We start from the raw sequence: 19661 nt of genomic DNA on the forward strand, positions 1-19661 counted from the left end.
CATGGCTGCTCCTCCCCAGGTGAGGGTGGAGGGAAGTATCTGATGAGCTTCTGCAGCCTGAGATGGGGGAGGACACCCACCCCCCACATCTTTTCTCAGTCCAAGGCTAACCTGCATCCCCGTGACATTGTCAATCAACTCACCCTCCCCTGGGTTAAGCTGCAGAGCAAGATTAGCAGAAATTCCTCTCTCTAAGGTCCAACAACCCAAGACCCACAGAGTAAGCTCAAGACCTGTGTGGTCCAATAGGGTAGTCACATGTGGCCATTTTAATTAAAATGTATGAAAGTAAAATCAAATTTTTTAAAAAATTTTTCTAATGTTTATTTATTCTTGAGACAGAGACAGAGCGTGAACAGGGGAGGGGCAGAGAGAGAGGGAGACACAGAATCCGAAACAGGCTCCAGGCTCTGAACTGTCAGCACAAAGCCTGACGCAGGGCTCAAACCCACGAACTGTGAGATCATGACCTGAGCCGATGTCGGACGCTCAACCGACTGAGCCACCCAGGCGCCCCGAAAGTAAAAATCAAATTTAAAACTCATTTCTTCAGTCAGTTGCCCTAGCCACATTTTGTGTGCTCAGTATCCACATGTAGTCTGTGACTACTATATTGGGCAATGTAGATGTAGAGCCTTCTCATCACGGCAGACAGTTCTATCGGACACACTGGTGGATTAGACAGAATCTGAACAAAGACATAGCCCTGAAGTCAGGTTTCCTTGCTTCAAATCTGTAGTCTACCATTCACTAGCTACGATTAGGGTAAATTTCTTAGCTTCTCTGGGATTCAGATTCCTTCTCTTTAAAATGGGGATGATAATAATATCTGCCTCATAAGGTTCTCATGGCCCTCAAATGAGTTAAGCCATTTGACACTTCATCACGGTGCCCCGCACATAGCCAGACAAGCTAGGTGTCTTTAGTTTGCCCCTCTAGACCCACCATCCACTCTTCTCCACCCTACTCTATGCCTGTGAACCTGACCTTTGTGGATTGCATCAGTGGATTTCCTTGCCCTCTGTCTTCTGGTTGGATTTGGCCATTGGAAGACACCACAGAATATTGGAGGGCAGGAAAGGAGAGACGTTGGGGTGCTTGTTTTGTGGCATTCTCCCTGCCTGGCCACTGTGGGTGGGCTCTGTCCCTCTATGAAAGGCCACAGCATTGTCAGGTGGCCCTCTCTAGAGAGCTCCTCATTCCAAGTTCCAGTAACTTTTTCCATATGCCCCTTTAGGTCCTGAGGTGGAAGGCGCTTCCTGTTGTTTCTTGATGGGGTGCTGCCCTGTCCCTTGTTGGTTTCTCCTTATGGATACTCTTTACTTGGTTCTCCTTCATGACCTAGTGTGAAAATGCCTCCCCTGTCCTGATACACAAGCCCCTGCCTAGGCTAGTCCAATTGGTAGTACCATAGGCATGGGGGATCGTGGATGTTCCTCTCACCACCTCTGCTTCTGCCTCTAAGCTTCTTCAGAAGGGACTGAATTCCAGGAGCCATCCAAATGAGGAAGGATGGAAGAAATAGCTCAGGGCGGGCTGATGAGGCAGGAGGGATGAGTTGTTAGTGAGGTGAAGACTCAACGAATCAGAGGAAGGAGGCGGAAAACAAGACAGAGTGCAGGAGTCCTCGAGGGCCTCCTGAGAAGCTTTGGACTCCAGAGAAGACAGATCTGAGGTTGAAGGTGAGAACCATGTTTGACTTCCCAGGGGTTGGAGCGCCTGCTGAGACAGTCCTGGAGCTCAGGCCTCTGCCATGGGGTCCGTGCCATCTCTCCACATCCCTTCAAACAGGACAGCATGTCCCTTCCTTCACAGGGCCTCCCTCTGGAGCCTGACACCCACCCCTGCCTGGGGCCTCTTTCATTTGAGCAGCCTTCTTGCTTATCTGCCCCCTTGGCCCCAGAGGTGTGACTCTTATCTGGTGCTGTCACTGAAGCAGGAGACAGAGTGGCGCGGGGGTGGCAGCCGAGGGATGCCCTTAGAGAGCTCTAAGAGGAGCATGTGGAGTTTCTCCTTCCCATCCGAAGCTCCCCCCACCTGACCCTTCACCTCAAGTCTGGGCTAGGTGTCCCTCCTCCAGGCTTCCAAAGTCAGGTGCACTTTCCTTACCATAACTGCCCATCTCTTCTCTTGTCGGAGCACCATCTAGTCCATCATTATATCATCAGCACCTAGCAGCTTGCTTGGCACACATAGTGACCGAACCAATATCTATTTATAAGAGAAACTGCCCCCCGCTGCCCCAGAGCAGAAGACCTCCAGTAACACTGGCGTAGACAGTGGGAAGAGTCCTGCGGGGCCAGGGTCCGAGAGGACTGTCCAATATTGTGTGCTTTAATTTCACCAGGCTGCTGGCGTTGGGTACTCCCTTCTTGTTCTGGGCCTTGGTGTGGCTTATCTGAAACTTGGACTTGATAATCTGTGGTTCCAGTGCCAAGGAAAGACTTTTTAAAGTATCATGATTAATACATACAAGTGATTAATACGTACAGATTTTGAATTGCAGTCACAAAACTTGGCATCTTAGCCTTTCTTTTTTACTCATAGCCAAGCTCTGTAGGTATTTTTATCTACATGTCCCTAGTCTAAAAAGAGTTGATGTCCTCATCCGGCCACGTAAGGCCTCTGTGCCCACAAAACCAGGTGATTGATTAATTCACTTCTTCACCCATTTGTTCATTTAACAAATATTTATGGGATGTGTATCGTGGGTCAGAGATGAATTGTACATTTCCTTCACTGTCTTTGGAAGAAGCTCAGAGAAAGCTAGTAGGTTATCAGAGATGGCATGGAATCTTCACATGGGCACAGAGGTGGGCCCCTCCCTCATCACCTGGCCCACTTCACTCCTGCTGTTGCGGCAAAGGTGCCTGGGAGAGGTGGCCCTGTTGCCGGGGACAGAAAAGTCTGGCTGCCTATGGGGCTTCCCATGGGGCAGGTGGTGATGTCTGATTTAGGGATCGAAAGCTCAGGGATATGGGAAGAGTAGAGTGCCAAGTGAAGGCCCAGACCTTTCTGCATGGCCCAGTGGAGACCCCCTCATATCTAACAACTATGCCCCTACACACACTAGCCAAATGTAGGTAGGAAGTGTCACTAAGCTCCTCTCCAATGGGGCTGACCTGGAGCAAAGCCTCTGAGCCCAGCAACCGCCCCACGGGCCTTTCTTGAGTCAAACTCACTGATGCATGGAGGATGGACCAACAAACTAGGCCAGGATGAGTGCACTCGCTGTCCAACTCACATCTGAATGCTGTTTAGGACTCATCAAGGATTCTGGCTAGAGGTAAAAGTGCCATCCTTCTGAGTGCTGGATTCCGGTCTGGCAATGTGCCTTTTCCCTTTGGTCGGGGTACAAATGCTCTCCAGACAGTTGTCTGCAGGGTCAAGGAAGGGGGAAAGTTTCATTTATGCACCTGGATTGAAGATGCCAGCTCAACGATGGTGGGCTGTCCATGGAGCCCCAGGTGGGGAATGTAGGGAGGCTCTTCCCGGATGTGTCCCATGGGTGACCTGTGAGCAGCACTGGGCTAAGGACATCGCTAAATTTGGCCAGGTTGTTTTCCCTTTGGAAAAGGAAGCTGCTGAGTGCAGCTGGAGGGAGTAAACTCAACCTGATACATGGGCCCCTTGACAGATTTCTCTTTCAGGCTCAGATGGGGTCCCGTTGCTGCTTGGCAATCCTTCAAAAAAAAAAAATAATAACCACATTCTTTAACTAAGAAAAAGCAATACAAACACATTGTCAAAAAATCTGTAAATAAAGTTAAGGGAAAAAGAAAAGTCACCCTTAATTCCACATTCTACCACTCAGAAACAGTCACTGCTAGCTGGTATATACTTACAGTCATCTATCTGTCCATGTATGGACATACTACATATCCTTTTAAAAAAATCAGATTGCTGTGTTCATACCCGTTTTTCAGTTAATGTGCCCTAAATATTTTTTCATATCATCAAGTTTACTTGTTTTATTTTCTGATATCATTTCGAATGGCTGTCGAACATTCTATTATATGAACCTGCTTTATCAAGGTGGGGAAGAAATAAGATAAATGTTTCATAAATATTCACACTAACTACTCAAGCCCATCTGAAGTGACAAGAAGTACAGTCTGTCTGTCTTGGGTTTTTCCTCCGCCATGAATTGTCAAAGCATACAAGGACGTCCTCAAAAGAGCTGGCTCATCCAAAGCCAGGGGACAGACGAGAGCACTGGAGCCTCTGATTAGCTATGGCTTCTGTTGCCACACCGAGGTATCCGTGTAGAACCTGGTCCTGCACAATCCCAGCATCTTTGTCCAGCAAGGCAGTGCTTTGATGTCCTCAATGGTACAGATTTCCAAGGGATTTCTAAAGTAGTTCTCCAGTGGAGAAAGACCCCCAACCTGTCAAAGTGGTTAGGGTGAGAGAAGCTTCCAGTCCCAGACACATACCAGCCAGAACCCTGCAAGCTTAGGGCCTGGTACTGAGTTTAGACAATCTGTCAAGCTTCCTACCACCAGTGGACCTCATTTAGAATCATCTCAATCCATCAGAGAAGGGATAACCATGTTGATCTCCAAAGGAAGGGGCCAAGGGGCCTTTCCTTTTGGACGCTCTTTGCCCCATATGGATTTTTGCCCCCCCCCTCCCCCCTTCTCGGCAACCATCCTTGAGAAGTTAACTGAGTTGTCTCAGATCCTTCTCTGCACCTCAGTTTTTCCCTGGCCTGTCATGTATTCTTTTACTTGCCTCTCATATTGGGAACTGTCCTTCCTTCTCTTCCAGGCAGGCCTCAGGTCTTCTGTAGGCTCTTGGGGCTGCTTCTTTCCTTCCTAAGTCTCCCGTCTTTATTAATTTTTCCTTTTATACCCTGTGTCTTCAGTCTCTCCCTCTTTGCTAAATCCTCTTCCTCACCAGATAGACAAATCTGTCAAGTGTAAAAAACTAACAAGCAAGTAAGCCCTGCTCCAACCTTAATTTCCCTCCAGCTATGACCCAACTGTCTCCTTACCTTTCTGGCCAGACTTCTAAAAAGAACAATCTAGTCTCACTGTCTTGACTCCTCAACTGACACAACGATGGGCACTGTGGATGTCATCTGCTGAGACCACTTTCTCAGAGGTCACCATAATCAGGGGCACCATGTGTTCCGGTTTGCCAGAAATAACCCTGGGTTGCCCCTGTTGTCCCAGAATCGTTTTCAATGTGCCAGTTTAAACGCGGAGTGATAGGATCACCTGACCTTGAACCAGCCACAACCAACACATCCCACGGCTTCATCGCAGCTATTCTCCACAACCTCCCAGCAACACCAGCTCTGTTGACTGTGCCCTTCTTGAAATGTCCTCATCCTCTGGCTTGCTTGACACCCTTTGGCTAGTTCTGGCCTCTCCCTTCTGTGTGCTCTCTCTCATCCACTCCCACCACATTCACTTTCCCCCCAAATGCTAGAGCTTTGTAAGGTTCCGTTTCACTTAGCATTTAATCTCCTTCTGAATTTCACCCCCATCCACAGCCTCAGCTCATCATCTCCGCCTTCGCCCCCAACGCAGTGCAAAGCTAAAGGCTTCTGGGAATCGTGGTGGCTTAAATGCAGGTTTACAAAACTACCCTCCCCAAACTTGACAGAAATGAACAAAAAGAAACAAAAATGAGAGAAAAGGCTGCACCAGGGCTGAAACCATGGCATGATTCTCCTCAGACACAAAAGAAGATTTAAATAGAGACAGACCTTCCTCTTGGAAGGGAAGATACCATGATCTAAAGATATCTATTTCCTCTGAATTAATTCGTAAACCCAGTACAATCCTAATCAAAAGACCAGCATCAAATAATTATATATAGTTAATCTCACAGGAAATAGCTAGAAGAATTCTGAAAGAGACAGCAGGAGAGGAGAAAGATTCTTTATCTTCTTCTTTTTTTAAAAGATAATAGTACATTATGGTAATTTGGGGGAAAGGTTGTGTTATAGGAACAGGAATAAGAAGCAAATCACGGAATAGGTATCGAATCCAGAATATATATCCATACAGATAGAAATGTACTGTATGAGAAAAGGGGCACTGCTAGTTAATAGGGGAAAGATCGATTACATATGCATATGACATGTGCTTATAGACAAGAGAATGTAAATAAATATTTCTTCAGGTGGGGAAGAGCTCTTTCAGGTGTGATATAGGTTAGAGATTATAAAAGAAAAGGTTGGGGCGCCTGGGTGGCTCAGTTAAGCGTCCAACTTCGGCTCAGGTCATGATCTTACAGTCTGTGGGTTCGAGCCCCACGTCAGGCTCTGAGAGCTCAGAGCCTGGATCCTACTTCAGATTGTGTCTCCCTCTCTCTCTGCCCCTCCCCCACTCACACACACACACACACACACACACACACACACACTCTCTCTCTCTCTCTCTCTCTCTCTCTCTCTTTCAAAAATAAATAAACATTAAAAATTTTTAAAAAGAAAGGTTGATATGCTTCACTATATAAAATATGAAAATTTCTGACATGGCAAATGCCCCGTAACAAAAGTCAAATAACAATTGGGCGGGGGGGGGGGGTAGTATTTGTAGCAATAAACGATAGAAAAGGAAAAACTCTTCCCAATATAGAAAGTACTCCTTCAACTCCATAAGAAAAAAAGATAAAAAGCTGAATGGAAATGGGGAAAGGGCATGAAAAGAGTTTGGGAATCATTACTTGCTTAATCAGCCACCTGGCGTAAAGTCAGGGAGAGACTAGTGGGCTAGAAGAACAATGTAACACAAATGTTATCAGACCCTCCCAGTTTGGGGCTATAAATAAAGTTCCATTAACATCCATCACCCAAAGTTCCTGCTGTTTCTCTTCTGGCACCTACAAGACCTCTGCCCTCTTCCTCCTCTGCCACAAGTATTTCTGGGAGTTCCAAAAAGGGAGCCCACATATGATGAAGCATCACCCCGTCAGCTACAATCCCCATATGGCTTCTCTGGAATTCTCCTCTCCTGGTTCAGTGCCTGCTGCCAGCAAAGCCACTCCAACAGTGACCCATGTGTGACTACTGCTGTGAGGCAGTGTCCCCTTTCCAATGTTCCCAAAGCCTCCATTTCCTGGAACCAGAGGGTGCTGGGCCCTGAGGAGAAGTGAGGAGAACAGCTTTCTCTACTGCTCAGTGTCTGACCTCCCTGCTAACACCAAGGGGATTAACCCAGCGCAAGAGGAAGACAGAGGGGACGGAGAAGGAGGACAGAACGGGACTGTTTAGTTTCCTACCGCTGCTGTAACTAATGACCACAAACCATTGGCTTACAAGAGCACCCCTTATTCTTTTACAGCTCTGGAGGCCAGGAGTCCGAAGTCTGTCTCGAGCTAAAATAACAGTGCTGGCAGGCCTGGCTGTACTCTCTCCAGAGGCTCTCAGGGAGAATCTTTCCCTCGCCTTTCCCAGCTTCTAGAGCTGCCTTCTTTGTGTTCCTTGGCTCATGGCCCCTTCATCCATCTTCAAAGCCTGGCATCATGCTTCAATGGTTACATTGCTTTCTTGTTCTGTGTCAAATCTCCCTCTGCTTCCCTCCTACAAGGACACTAATGATTGCCTTTAGGGCCTCCCCAGCTAATCCGAAGTCATCTCCCCATTTTCAAGTTCCTTAATCACATCTTCGGAGTGTCTTGTCATATCAGGTAACATTCAAGGGTTCCAGGGATTAGGACTCGATTATCTTTGGGTACCATTTCTCAGACTGCCACAGGGCCAGATGCCTTTTTATCATCCTCCAGACTGCTCATCTCCTGTCTTCTTAGCCCCCAATCCCTTTCCCAAGTTCAGGAAAATAGCCCCCATGCATATTTATACATGCAAATAAATGCTGAATCTGGGGAAGAATGTTGTCTATATCAGGGGTGTCAGAGGCCCCGCCTGGCAAGCCAGTGCCCCGTGATGGAGGTCAGGCTACCAGTCTTGGGCATACACGGAAACTGGGTGGTTGGTCGGGGCTATAGACCTAAGCTTCTGAGAAAGTCAAAGCACCACCTCAGCTGGTCACCGAGAGAGTCACCAGCAAAGACAGAGCTTGGGGCACCAACTGGCTGGAGCTGATCTTCTATGGCCTCGTGGCTAACCTTGCCTGTGTCCTCACTAAGGGCTGACGGCAGTGGCATCTTCACACTTATTACCTGGTCCCTCTACGATCATCACCCTCGCCACTACTGCACCAACTTGCTGGGATCAACTCAAGGCTGAAAAGAGATGAATACTGGACATAGGTTCAGGCTGACAGCCAAGAGTCACCATGGGAAGACAGCTGTGCCCTGACTAGAGAGTCCCCAAACAACCCCCATTGCAGATGGTCCTGCGATGGGCATATGTTACCAACCTTGTGGGACGGTTTCTGCCTCCAACGACTGCCGTTACAATGTGGTAGGCAGTGTTTTCAACTTGCTACTCCACCTTAATCATCAACAACTAACATCTCCATGATCGCCACTGCAGTCATTAACGAGAGTGTCGCTACCACCACAAGCAGAAAGTCTAGGAAAGTGCATGAGTGCAGAGTGCCAGGGGAAGGAGGGCACTGTTGAGATGGAAGGCTGAGGAAATCATGGTGGCCAGGCCATTAAAAATGGCCTTTATCCCAGCCCAGTGGAAATCATTATAGAGTCTTAAGCAGATATGCCAGAGTTACATTTTGGAAAATCACTCTGGATGCATCATGGATAATGGGTTATAATAAGGCAAGGCTGGAGGTAGGGAGTTCCATTAGGAGGCTGCTGTCATGGCCTAGGCAAGAAGTAATCTGGAGTTGTGTCAGCGGACATGGTAAGGAGTAGACGTACTTGAGAGATATTTATGAAGGAGAAATAGCAGGACGTTGGAGTTGATTGGATATGGGGGCCGGTGGTGGGACTGGTGGTGGAAGGAGTCAGGAACGATGCCAGTGTTTCTGGCTTTAGCCACTGGAAGGATGGTGGTCATTCATGGAGTGGGAAGAAAGAGGGGTCTTTGAAGAAGAGCGTGTGGAATGTGAGGTGCTTGTGAGATACCCAAGAGGTCATTAAACAACCAGATCTGGAGCCCATGGGAGAGGTCTGGGCTGAGGGCATGGATGAGAACTGAGCCCAACTGGGTGACAGTGTCCCAGGAGAGAGATCACAAAAGAAAAAAAGCACGGGCAACAGAGTCAGGAATGAAGCCAAGAGATGCGGAGTCGGCTGAGGAAGCCCTCCTCCTCCCACACGGGAAACTGGGGACTGCCAGAGATGGAGAGGACATCGGGAGAGTATGTGCTCCTGAAGTCAAGGGAAGAGGGTGTTTCAAGAAGAGGGAGGTAAGGAAGGGAACGAAAGGTGGACTTGATCTTGCTGAAGACACAGGGTAGCAAAGCCTGATGGCTGCGCGCTAAGGAATGAGTGGCAGTTGAGAGACAAAGGCGAGGGCTTCCCTTCCTTTCAAGAAGATTAGATGTGATGGGAAGGAGGGAAAGAGGCAATAGGATTCAAAGAGGACCTTTTTGGATCAAAGGCATCTGATCAGGCTTCAATGCTGATGGGCAGGACTCTGTAGGAAGAGGTGCAAAGATTGGGAGAATGGTAACCGATGGGAACAGCATGAGGACAGGCAGATAGGAAAATACAGTGGGATCACCAGGTGGCCCCGGGTGCATTAAAGACCAGGAATTGGAGGAAGTGCAAGTCAGGGCACCCGTGTCATTTCAGCAGGGCTGCTGGAGCCTGTACACAGTAGGTCCCAGCCCATTCGAGTACAAGGACCTCTTTTTCGCTGAAAAAACCCTCTGGCTTTGAAGCTTCAAAATACATCTCACGTGATAGCAGTTGTGATTGAGAAAAGCAGCCAATGGTGGGTGAGATTAAGACACTGTGTCAGACGTAACTGCCAGCAAATCCTGGCTCTTCCACTGCCGGTGGGAGCTTGGGTAAGTTAGTCAACCTCACTAGCCTCGATTTAATCATCTGTAAAATGGAGATAATACCACTTACCTGACCAGGACTTTAGCAGGGATTACATGAGCTAATCCATGCTAAGCACTTGGCAAGGTGCCTGGCACAGAGCTAGCTCTCCATAAATGTCAGTTTTCACGACTATGAATTCAGTTATACTTTAAAACAAATAGGTGTTTTATGCGTCACACTAGCACCCACACATGGGGGGAATGGTTGTCTGTATAGGTGGAGGGTGCGTTTCTTATTCGGCCAGCAGGCTGTTCTTGGCGGTGGCTGGGGAGACCCTGAGACCCCTTGAAAAAGCTTGGAGTCTCACAGGGACCCTCGGTCGGTCCACATTTGCTCCGGTCTAATTCTGCGACCTGGCCTCTCCCCAAGGCCGGCATTACCAAGGAAACGGAGGCCCGGAAACTTACCCATGGACACACAGGAACCCACGGCAGGGGGCTAGGAACCGGCCTCACTCACCCCCTTTCGCTCTCCTGTGGCAGCTTCAGCCTGTTGGCAGTTCCACAAGTGCCTGGGCCTGGCTGGGCCCATGTGTTTGCTGTGTTGCTGCTGTCACCGCCAACTGCTCTGTCAACCGTGGGAGTGTAGGCCTGGGCTCCGGGAGCTGTTGTCCCAACTCTGATTGTGGTTCCAGACTTAGTCACATTTCTGTCCCGGGCTCTCTCACCGTCCCTGTCTCAGCCTTTGTCACAGCACTGTGGCAGCATCTGTCATAGTACCTGCCACAGCCTTTGTCACAATACCTGTCACAGCCCCTGTCACAGCCCCTGTTACAGCCTCTGTCATGGCCTCTGTCATAGCTCCTGTTAGAGTCTCTGTCATAGCCCCTATTACAGCTCCTGTCACAGCCTCAGCCCCTGTCACAATACCTGTCACAGCCCCTGTTACAGCCTCTATCACAGCCTCTGTCATAGCTCCTGTTAGAGTCTCTGTCATAGCCCCCATCACAGCTCCTGTCACAGCCACAGCTCCTATCACAGCCCCTGTCATAGCCCCTGTCACAGTTTCTGTCATGGCCTCTGTCACAGACTCTGTCACAACCCCTGTCACAGACTCTGTCCTAGCCCCTGTCAGAGCCTCTATCATAGATTCTGTCTCAGTTTTGTCCCAGCCCCTGTATCAGCCTGTCACAGCCTCTATCACAGTCTGTCACGGCCCTATCACAGCCTCTATCACAGACTCTGTCACAGTCCCTGTCACAGCCCATCACAGCCTCTATCACAGACTCTGTCACAGCTCCTGTCACAGCTCCTGTCACAGTCCATCACAGCCTTTGTCGCAGCCTCTATCACAGATTCTGTCTCAGTCTTGTCACAGACCCTGTCACAGCCCCTATCACAGCCCCTGTCATAGCCCCTGTCACAGTTCCTGTCATGGCCTCTGTCACAGACTCTGTCACAGCCCCTGTCACAGGCTCTGTTCTAACCCCCATCAGAGCCTCTATCATAGATTCTGTCTCAGTTTTGCCCCAGCCCCTGTAGTAGCCTCTGTCCCAGCCCCTGTCTCAGCCTGTCACAGTCCCTATCACAGCCTCTATCACAGCCTGTCACAGTCCCATCACAACCTCTATCACAGACTCTGTCATAGCCCCTGTCACAGCCCCTGTCACAGCCCCTGTCACAGTCCCTGTCACAACCTCTAACACAGCCTATCACAGCTCCATCACAGCCTCTATCACAGCCTCTGGCACAGCCTCTGTCATAGGTTTTGTCTCAGCCTTGTCATAGACCCCTGTCACAAGCCTCTATCACAGACCCTATCATAGTGTCTGCCACAGCTCCTTCCATACACTCTGTCACAGTGTCTATCACAGCCCCTATCACAGCCTCTATCACCCTCTCCCTGACACTGCCTCTGCTCTGGACCCTGCAGGGTGGCCTGTGGGGCACGGCTCTCGTTACACAGCGGAGCTGTCTCTCTCTGGAAGGCGTCCAGCGAAAGGCTCATGTAATAGCAGGTTATCCTGATGCGCAGGGCTCGTGGGAGGGAGGCTGGGCTGTGGGGCCCGTACAAAAGACGTGCTTTGCAGGGAGCTGGAGAGCAGAGCTCTCAAACCAGCTGCCAACCCTGGCTGTGGCTCCCTGTATGCGCCCACAGGCATCTGGGGGCCAGGTCCTTGACTCTGGCAGGATGACTGAATGGTTTTGTGCCATTACTTTAATCTCTTTGACTCTACTGTGAGCTTCCAAGAGCAGGGATTGTATCTTATTCTTTTCTTGTTCACTCACTGAAGACCTGAGTACAGGGCTGGGCTCCCAGGGCACGACCTGATGGTTGTCCCCAAAGTCCTGGCCTGTCTTAAGTCAGGTCTAGTCACTCCCCATTGCCTCCAGAGCCAGCCTACCTTTGGGTGTTCGTGCTCCCCCACCCCGACCACCAGGGCTGCCGTCCCCCAGACTGCTCAGCCACCCCAGTGCACGGGCTCCCGTTTGCCCCTCTTTTGTTCACACCGTGCCCTTTGCCCGACATAGGCCACCTCTGTGCTTCCACTTTAACAAATCACACATGCCTTCTGCAAAAGCCAATTCAAGCAAGACCATTTCCCCCTGCTCCCCTCCTCCACGTTCTTCCTCCTCCTTCCGGGCGCTCCAGCCACTTGTCCACATCACATGACCCTTGTCCCTGGCTTCTTTACAAGAGGTTCTGTCTCTGTCTTATTCTTGTCGCAGCCTGCGGTGGCTGGAGATTAGGGGCTGGATCTTCAGCATTATACAGTAGGTACTCCGTAGTCGGCTCAGTAAATAAAGGGGTGAACGGTTGAACGAAAACAGGAACTATGTGAAATTGGGGGAAGAATATGTAGAGGAGTGAGGGGAGAGGACAGAGGGCAGGACAGCATGAACAAGGCTTGGCAGAAGGGAGGAGCCCAGCATTAGTAAGGGCCACCTCAGGTTTCCCCGAGGAGGGGGTGGAAACCTACCCCTCCCCCCCCCCAGTGTTCCTCACTCTCCCCCAGTCCTCCACCTTGTCCTGTTTGCCAAGCCTCTTCTGCCTCTTCCCCCTTCCCAGGCCATCCTGTCTCTTCCTTTCCCTCCCTAACTCCTCCAGCGCAGGCTTGGAACCATTCCGGAGCTCCTGTCTGAACTCACTTCAGCCCTGATATATGGTGAATTCCAGACTTGGGACAGAGGAGTCTCTGGTACTTAACTTCTTGGCAGCTCAGCTCAGCCAGCACCTCGGGAGCCTCCCCCGACCCCAAGTGCCTCACTCTCCAGCCTGGCTCTGAGTCCAGGTGGCCCAGACGTCCTGGAGCCCTGGTGGGACACAGAGACACAGTCCAGGCCTGGTTGAGCTGTCAGCACATCTTTCTTCTGCCTTCCTGAGAGGAAAGGGGCATGATGTCCCTGCCAGGGTCCTGGCTGAGTCCTGGGGAGTAGCCGGGAGTGCGGGATGGGGAGAATGGAGAGATCAAGGCCTGGCCTGGGGATGAAAGGGCTTTGGGCTCTGCCAGCCTCTGGGCACTCACAGGTGGGGTCCTGCACAGAGGCAGGGGGTAGAGTAGGGGACAATGCCATAGCCCACACTCCCAGCTCCTAAAGAAACAAGACAGAGCTGGAAGAAAGCAGATGGCAAATCCAATAGGAAACTGAGCCTGTAGGGACTTTCTTTCAGTAGTGCCTTAACGTCATTGGGGGAGGGTGAGCATGTGGGCTCCCAGTAGTTTTTGCAGCCAGACTGTGAGGGTGAGAGTGTTGGGAGGAGGGGGTCAAAAGGACCCAATACCCTCCTCCTATGGAGATAGCAGACTTTCTTTTAGGGCCAGCTTAGAGCAACCATGTAGTGGTCCCGTGGGGTGGATGCTACCCTAGGTCTATCCTTTGGCAATGCCTTATTAACCCCACAGAGAATTCTGCAGGCCTCACCCCTGCCAGGCTGCTCCATTCACTGTTTCCCCCAACAGAAACATACACACACACACACACACACACACACACACACACACACACACACACAGTAACCACTGTCTAGAAAATCCACTTCACTTTCCACCCCCTCCAGGAAGCCCACCTTGACCACACTCAGGAGCACCACTGCTCTGAGCTTCTGAACCACTCACTCTGACCCTTGATTACAAACTTCTGGTATGGTCTTTCACTGCTTTGACCAGACTGAGAACTGCCCCAAATAGGGCATCTCTTTGTCTTCTCAGCCTCTATCTTTTTTTTTTTTTTTTTTTTTTTTTTAGGGAAGGACGGAGAGAGCATGAGTTGGGGACAGGGGCAGAGGAAAAGAGAGAAAGAATCTTAAGCAGGCTCCACATTCAGCATAGGGTTCAATCCCACAACCCTGGGATCATGCATGACCTGAGCTGAAATGAAGAGTTGGACACTCCACCAACTGAGCCACCCAGACGCCCCATTCTCAGCCTCCATCCATTGGTGGCTGTGCTCAGGGACGAGCACCAAGTCTTGGTCAAGACTGCGTGGTTAATTTGTTCTCTCCATGCATCTACATCCAATCTGGCTGCTCCCATGTTCCTTCTCCCTTCCAGTTTTTTCATCAGGAAGCCTTGAGATGGGAAACCTGAGGGAATGTAGCAGATTCCAATATTACTTCTTGGGGGCCTCATCCCCAGTTCAGGACCACCAGCAGGAAATTTACATACCCCCAATTCCAGCCCACAGAGCAGACTTGCCTCAGAGCAGAGCAGAAGGTGCACTGGGAGGACCATATCTACCCTAAACAGAAAGATGAAGTTGCACCTGTGAATGGTGGGAGCCTTGAGCATAAGGTCAAGGGTGTGACCTCTGGGTCAATTTCTCTGATCCCACTTAGGCAAGTGCTCATCCAGAGAGAAGAAAATCTGCCTTCTGGAGAATCGGCCAAGACTTACCAGGGATGAAGAATTCAAAGAAGGCAATCCTGCATAACAAGACATCCTTTTTGTCCCAACAGCAATTTTAAAGACAAATATATGACCTAAATTGGATTCTAAAGGCTGTCTCCTCTCCATTGGCTATTGCAGGTTTTTTTTGTTTTGTTTTTAAGTTTACTTATTTATTTTGAGAGAGAGAGAGAGAGAGAGAGAGAGAGAGAGAATGCAAGCAGGGGAAGGACAGAGAGGGGGAGAGAGACAGAGAATCCCAAGCAGGTTCCTTGCTGCCAGCACATGGTCTGATGTGAGGCTCAAACCCATGAGATCATGACCTGAGCTGAAACCAAGGGTCAGACACCTAACCGACTGAGCCACCCAGGTTTTATTCACTATTCCATCATTCCGTGTTTGTTGAGAACTTACTACAAATGAGATGTCATATTCTGTGCATTCATGTCTCATTTGGTCTTCATAATAGCTTATGATGTACACATCATTAAACCCATTTCACACATGAGGAAGATTGAGGCATAAACAGGCAGTAAATGACAGAGGAGTATTTAATTCCACTGGATTTGTTTTCCAGTCTCATGCTCTATTGTTTATGGTGGGGGCTCCCAGACTTTTGGAATTCACAGACCAATAACATTTCAAAAATGATTTTTGGGAACAAACACAGAATCCCATGCCAACTTTTTATTTAGCCGAGAACATAAAAAATACCATCTCCTGGCACTATGATTTCATAAAAGGGCATTTCAACACAGAAAATGCAGCAAGGATATAATGTTAGAATAAAGACAGACTTCTAAGAAGGGCAGTTGGCAACCTTACCCTAAAATATCCTACATTGTTCTCCCTCTTTCTTTCCCTCTCTCTCTCTCTCTCTCTCTCTCGGTTAAATTTTAAGCAGGACTGGACAAAACCTTGGCATAACATGGTGTGGGAGCCACGGCCCTACCTCGGAGTCACTTCTTTAAGCAAGAACAATGCCCTTGGCCCACAAGCAAATAACCTTTCAGAATTTCTCAACCCCCTCTACCCATCTGCCCATCCAGGTTCCTGCCAAATAAGGTCTGAGGTTGATCTATAATAATCAGCTACATCCCCACCCCACTCCCAGCTGATCTTCTGAATTCAGTATCCCTTCCAGAGAAGGAAGCTCATCCCTTCTCTTAGCCCATCCCACAGCCTCTTCTCTCTTAGACCCAGATTTTTTTCTGGGTTTGCAGTCCAGGAATACCCAGGCTCCCCTATGGCCCTAGAGGAGACACATCTGTCTCCCAGAGACACTCAGTTCCCCAATGAAGCTGAGAGCCACAGTTCTCTGTCTCAGGCCAGAGGCAGGGCCTTCCCCTTCCTGGGGTCCCCAGGTCCTGTCCACTGTGTTGCCAGATGAATCAGAATAGACCCCGGGCTTTCTAGGTGGCACTGGAAATGAGAAGGCATGAGACCTGGCAGGAGCAATGGGGAGAATACAGAATGCAGGGGCTCCATTCTTCACCTCCTCTCTGCTTCAACCACGCACTCAGAACGGCACCGTAGCTGCGTGAGTTCTCTGGGCAGCTGAGAAGAGCCCAACCTGTGGGGCCCTTGGCTGGGGGTCCAGCTCCACCATTTCTTGCTGTGAGACATTTGGCAATGGCAATGTCTCAGTGCTTTAGTTCCCTTACTTGCAAATGAGAGCAAGGATGTTAGTTACAGCCAGTGAAATCCTGACAATCTGATCATATTTGGCCCACAAAAATTTCATGTGGTTTAACAGATACGGACTCAACTGTAAAGGGCTGGATACCTGTCTCTTACCAAATCTGGGTCCTTTCTCCAGGGAGTCCTCCCTAGCTACCCCAAGCTCAGCGAGGTCCCCCTCCTCAAATTGCTCATCGGTTGAGGCGTGATTTAGTACACACTTCTTTCCTATCTTGAGTTTTCTCCTCTTTCCCAAGGCTGTGTCCAAGATTTCCCACAATTAGAGCCCATCAAAGCCTGGGTTTCTTCCTCTCTCCCCCACACCACCGACATGCCACAGCTGTCCTCCATTAGGGTTTTCACACAGAGGAGACAGGAGAGGCCAGCATTACCATATGCCTACTTTACCTAATGGTCATTTCTGCACCCGAGGGTGATCCTAGGTGGTCCTAGATGAGTGGTACTAACCAAACTGAGGGTAGGTGAGGGGCTAGAGGGAGAGGAATCTGAGGGCCCTGACCCCTGGCCAGCCTGTGGCAGGAGTAACCCAGGAAGCATAAACCTTGGTCATATCCTCCATCTACTTCAAGGACCCCCTTCAGTGGCATAGCTGGCTTCTAGGGTTGTTCATCCATAGCTGACATTTACTGATCTGCTCTCTGTCCCCCCCCCCACCCCCATTTTGGTGCTGAGGTCCCTGAGATGAATTGAATCTGTCCTACCTCAGGGAGCTCAGTCCTGAAGAGGACATAAACTCCACTGGGTAATCAGTGTTCAGGTGGATGGGAGATCATGGGCCATGGGGACTAAAAGGTGGGACATGGCCAAGATTTGGGTGGCCAGGAAGGGTACCTAGAGGAGGGTGCCCTTACCACAGGTCACTGGGAATCCTGTTTGGGCTGACTTCCTGAAGCTGGGGTAGGGCAGACTAGCTCCTAGTTGTATCCAGAAGCCCAAAGAAGTGAGTTAAACGGAGGTCTTCTCCCTATGGCTGGCACATCAGGGCAGGCGGGGCTCCCAGCCCGTTAAGAACACTCCTCAAGGAGACCCAAGGACATTCAAGGATTAGGCCTCCCAGCATCTGTGCAGAGAACTGTCAGCTCAGAGCTGCTCAAAAGTAGAAATGCCAGCTAGCGGTGATGACATCACTGCTAGTCATTCCCTCCCCCCATGGGAGGTCCTGTGGTCCAGTGGGTAGAGCAGAGAAGCACCTGCCAGGCGGCCTCCTCCCATCTTGCTTCCAAAATTTCTGCTCTGAATGGGGTGGGGGAGGTGGTCCCAAGTGGGCTAAGAATGAGACTAAAAAATCCTTTGAAGAAAAACTTCACGTTATTCCTCAGACAGATGGCAAGGCTAGGGGACCTTTTTGCCTCTCTCCCGTCAGTCAGACTTTGCTAAGGGTCCACTTCAGCATTAACCCAAACTCCAGCCTTCCCTGGCCAACCCCTTCCCTCTAATGCCCCGTCCTCATTCACGAACTAATCTGGGATGCTGGACCTGACAGGATCTCAGTAACCCCTGAGCCATCTTGGTAGCCCCCAGGCCAAGGAGAGGGGGTGTGGCAGCCCTGCCTATGTGGATGTGGAGGGGCGGGGGTGTCAGGCTATCGTGGGGTGTGGAAGGAAAAAGAGCGATATTTCTGGCTGAGCTGGTGGGATTTGTCCATAAGCCCCGGAGACCGTACAGGGAGAGAGAGGACACACAGCTGGATGGCTTGCTGGCCTGGGGGTGGGGGTGGGGAGCAGACTCAAAAGGGGAAGCGATTGTACAGTTGCTTGGGGGTAGGGGGTAGGGTAGAGCGGGAACTCCTTCAGCGTTGGTCCATACGGGGGTGTCACGATTTGGATGGGAGAAGGTCCACAGCTAGCTCCAGAGTGCCAGGCCTCCAGAGGAGCCTGCCTATTGGCTCCCCGCTGCAGCCCCCCTGGTCTCAGAAACCCCCGTCGGAACCACATCGGAAGAGGTGTGCACGGGGATCGGACCCCCGGTCCGAGGCTGCTGCGGGCGCATTTCCTCGAAGTCTTACCTCGAAGGGCTGGGTCTCACCCGCGCGCCCGGTGTCTCCCGGAGTTTTCCCCACGCCCTCCTTGCCCGGCAGCTGCAAGCCTCCGCAGGGGAAAGACCGGCGGAGGGGGGTTGGGGGTTCGCCCCTCGCCCGTGTCGCAGGAAAACCCCGGGAGCAGCACAGAGGCGGCGCATTTCCTGGAAACCCCCTCTCCAGGCGCCTTGAGGAAAGGCCTGGGGGCTCCGCATCCAGAAGACCCGCCCGCCTCCCGGGAGCAGGGTCGGAGACTCAGCTGAGAAGCTAAACCGCCCGGGAAAGGAGAGCCTAGAGCTCGGAGAAGGAGAGATCAGGAAACCCCGTCCCCCCCCCCCCCGCCCCCCCTCCACTTTCCCCCGCCCCGTCTTGGGGTGGAAATTCGCAACCCAAGCTGGAATCCTAGACTTGGGGCGCGCTCCCAGCCTTGTCCAAGGAAAGGTATTCGAGGGTGTATGATTAAGGACACCTTTCACCCCAGCCCCTAAGGTCAGGCAAGGGTCCACCCTGCGCGCCCGCGGGTCCCGCCCCCCACCCTCCGCCCCTCTCCGAGCCCCCGGCCCGCGCGCCGCTGCTCCTTTAAGAAGCCCAGGTAGGCAGGCCCGGCTGCGGGAGCCGCTCCTATGGCAACCCGCGAGCTGCGGCGGCTTCATGAATATTCCGGGGCGCGGGAGCCCAGCACTGCCGGAGGGCGCTCCGGGGGAGGCGGCCGCTGATGTAAGCCCGGCGGGCCGCTGGGCTCCGCTCGGCTGCGGCGGGAGCCCCGGGACGGGCCGGCCGGGCTCGGCCAGAGGAGGCGAGGCGAGCTCGCGAGTGGCTGGCCACAAAGCCGGGGCGGCGGGACAGACTGATAGCCCGCCGGCCCGCGGGACGCACGCCCAAGAGGCGCGCGGGTCGTGCGCTCTGCGCTCCAGAGCGGTTCTCCGAGCGCCGCGGCCGCAGCGCCGCTTCTACCCGCGCCCATTGTTCCCCGCGGGGGCGGGGCGCCTGGAGCCGGGCCGCGCGCCGCGCCCCCGAACGCGGGAGGGAGGGAGGGAGGGAGCGCAGGGTCCCCGCGCCCAGCCCGGCCCGGGAGGAGGCGCAGCGCTGCGAGCCGGGGGACCCGGAGCGGGACTGGGAGCCTCCCCGCGGCACCCAGCCTCCCCGAGCATGGGCGCCTAAGGCGGTCCGGAGCAGGCGGCGGAGAAC

General features: G+C 51.6%; 1 protein-coding gene across 2 annotated transcripts in view; it reads right to left on the bottom strand.

Annotated features, from left to right (window-relative positions):
- REC114 (REC114 meiotic recombination protein) overlaps positions 1–11512 on the bottom strand; it is a 173398-nt gene extending 161886 nt beyond the window's left edge. The window contains exon 1 of one of the 2 annotated variants that reach the window (XM_042941463.1): positions 10390–11512. The gene's annotated coding sequence lies outside the window, so the exon portion shown is untranslated. Of the gene's footprint in view, positions 1–10337 lie in introns of both variants that reach the window. The other variant, XM_042941462.1, reaches the window with a different exon arrangement.
- Positions 11513–19661: the final 8149 nt, after the last annotated feature.

The sequence above is a fragment of the Panthera leo genome, chromosome B3, assembly GCF_018350215.1.
Source record: "Panthera leo isolate Ple1 chromosome B3, P.leo_Ple1_pat1.1, whole genome shotgun sequence".
In the NCBI taxonomy this organism is placed as follows: Eukaryota; Metazoa; Chordata; class Mammalia; order Carnivora; family Felidae; genus Panthera; species Panthera leo.